At 40.6% G+C, this 2962-nt stretch overlaps 1 pseudogene; it reads right to left on the bottom strand.

Annotated features, from left to right (window-relative positions):
* The window catches only part of LOC137992810 (uncharacterized), a 7895-nt pseudogene extending 7692 nt beyond the window's left edge, over nt 1-203 (bottom strand).
* Between the last annotated feature and the right edge of the window lie 2759 nt (nt 204-2962).

Here is a 2962-nt window from a genome sequence, read left to right as displayed (position 1 = left end):
TTAGTGTCTTCGATAAATATGCTTTTGAATTCATTAGTTTCTGTTTGTTTCTTTGTTTTGTTTTGGAATTTTATGACTCGTGAATCACTTGTATCGATCAGGGACTTTTTAAAAGCCATCGATCCGTATCGTTACTCTGCCAGCCGCTACGGCTGCGCGGTCTATTAACTCTGCCCTGTAGCAACCATTTTTTTAAACTGAAAGGTCCCGAAAGTCCAAATTTAGCTCAGCGTTCGGCTTTGTTGTCGAATTTATAACCCCGTAACCTGGTTGAGAACTTATATTTCAGCTTCACTATTCAACAGACGGGAGAGAAACTTGCCATTAGGTTTATTTTGGACGTTTAGGCCGCACACCGTCATTACGTTACAAAAATAAATATTAATGCCACAATATTCAATTTGACCACAGTCCATTAACTATGATTTGACTTCAGGCTCTCGCTGGAGCTTTAATCCAGATTGCTTTTGTTGCTGCTGCAGTGAGTGAGCGATGAATGAACGAGCCATTTCTCTAATCGGGAGAAGGACACAGTTTTCTTCGAAACGCAAGGAAGTGTGGTCGCGGTAAGATCCATAGGCGCAAGGAATTGTGCGGGTTCAACCAAGTCTCCACCCAATTATATTAATGTATACTGTCTACAATGCATGGTAACTGAAGCGTGTTAATGTGAATGTCTAGATTTTCATTTCATTGTCATCGCGGGTGTTGTTGGGGGTTTGACTATTATCATCAATTTGGGACGCTTAGCGCTTGATAGGGATTATGGGAAAGAATATATATCTCTAAAATTAAAGTGCACCTAACCCCAAAATATAACTGTAGCTTGAATAAATCTCCGTACTGTGTGAAGTTAATTGGTGAAAGAATTTTTCGATTTGGGTGAATTCTCGATTTTCTACGTCTAGTAGAAGTTGAGAAACATTTGGTTCAAGTCCGCGACCTGGGGCGAGTCGAGCTGTGACGTAGAAAGGAGAACCGCGTGAGAGTGTTTCCCGGTGTTGTTTACTATTTCCACAGCATTCTTCTGTTAGCCTTTGGAATTCTTCTTTTTTTTAACAGCACTGAATGAAAAACACACACTCCAAAGTCGTCCGTCCTAAGCCATCTCTTGGAAATGTCGACGTTTTGTTCATCGCCCAGATCAGCAGAACGAACAAAATCTTCACGCTTTAAATGTTCGGAACATAGCACTGAAGATTGCGATGGTTGCCATTTGGCTCGCTTCAGTCGAACAAAATCGACCCATTTCTTTCTTCTTTTCTTGGCTTCTGTACGATCGTCGTTGTAGAATGGCAACTTATGAAGAGAAATACCTTCTTTTAAATTTCTCACGTTGCTGCAACCAGCAGCAATACATCGATCTCTTTGGCATTTTCTGGACTACAACAGTGGACCATATGCGAACTATGCCAACTACGTGAACACACTCGTTCTCCTTTCTACGTCATAGCAACTACTAGCCCCAATCCTCCCGTTACTCGGACTTGAACCAAGATGGCTGCTATTTAGGTGCGATTTTTCAAACTTTGAGGGGCCATAAAAGATACTAGATTTGAGCAAATCTAATAATTTTTTCACCAATGTACTATAAAAAATATGGTAAATCATTTACTCCAATTAAAATTTGGGGGGTTAGGTGCACTTTAAAGAGCGTCTTGTAGTTTGAGGCTTCTGTTTTGTGACTTAGCACTCCGGAATTTTTTTTTTTTGGGGGGGGGGGAGGGGGGGGAGTACGCAAATATAGTAAGTTGAGAAAGAAAAGGGAATCACTTTCAGTTATCTTGGCGGTCTCAGCGATCGAGATTTTATCTTTAGACGTGTAGCATCCAGTGTTTTCGTGCTAGTCATGCGGGTCCATTTTCGTTCTCTCGTCCGCATTAATTCTAGATGGCTTTGCAACAAATTGTATCTTATGAAGTTGATTTTAAGGAAAAAAAAGCAAAAACATGACTGTGTATGTAACAACTTCAGTAGAGACTACAAGAAAAAATACACAAAGATGAACTGATGGAAGAAGACTGCTGAGAATTTTATGATGATTACTGAGATCGTAGAGAATAAAGTACAAAATATCTGTACTGCTCATGGCTCGTCTCTCCTCTGGAAAATTCTGCGAACGCAGAACCTTTTTTTCTTCTCTCCTTTCTAAATCTTCTCCTTTTTAGAAGAGTCTGAGCTCAAAACAATTGAGCTTGCAGCAATAGCCGGCGCTATTTGTCTCGGACCCAAGTCATCTTGTCGCGTGGACGTACGGACCATGTGATAATTAACAATTATTCCATGAACGCGCGTTGGATATGAGATGATAGATAGCCAACGAGGCGCGTAGCGCCGAGTTGGCGATAATCATCTCATATCCAACAAGCGCGATCACGCGTATGCTTGCCATGTTTGTAGATCATGGTATAACTGCTCATAACCCATAATGGCTTAGCCAATCAAAACTCTCGAATTGCATTATCCAATGATCCAGTTTTTAATAATTAACAATTATTCCATGAACGCGCGGTGGATATGAGATGGTAAATAGCCTACGACGTGCGTAGCGCCGAGTTGGCCATAACCAGTCTCATATCCAACAAGCGCGAATGGAATAATTGTTTTATTAAACTCATTAAACTCCAAGAGTTTGGAAGTACGAAATACGAACGAAAAAAGGGAGAAAATCCGAGCGAAATATTGATGAAGATGCAATGATGTGTAATATACCTGGGCCCGGTTGTTCGAAAGCCGATTAACTTAATCCAGGATTAGTGTAAACTTTTGTTTCATGTTTTCAACTTTTTAGCGTTAATCGGCTTTTGAACAACCGGGCCCTGGTGGTTAGACAGACGCAGACTTCGAGTCACATAAACATTTCTTACCATTTCGCGTACTTCTACGTTGGAATTGATCCAAACTTTCCACAAAAACTGAGATTTTTTTGCCTTATTCAGAGAGAAATTTCGCTTTTCGGCGA

This window comes from Montipora foliosa, chromosome 2 (assembly GCF_036669935.1).
Source record: "Montipora foliosa isolate CH-2021 chromosome 2, ASM3666993v2, whole genome shotgun sequence".
Classification (NCBI taxonomy): Eukaryota; Metazoa; Cnidaria; class Anthozoa; order Scleractinia; family Acroporidae; genus Montipora; species Montipora foliosa.
The sequence above is the reverse complement of the archived record's forward strand: the minus strand, read 5'-3'. Positions and strand labels throughout refer to the sequence as shown.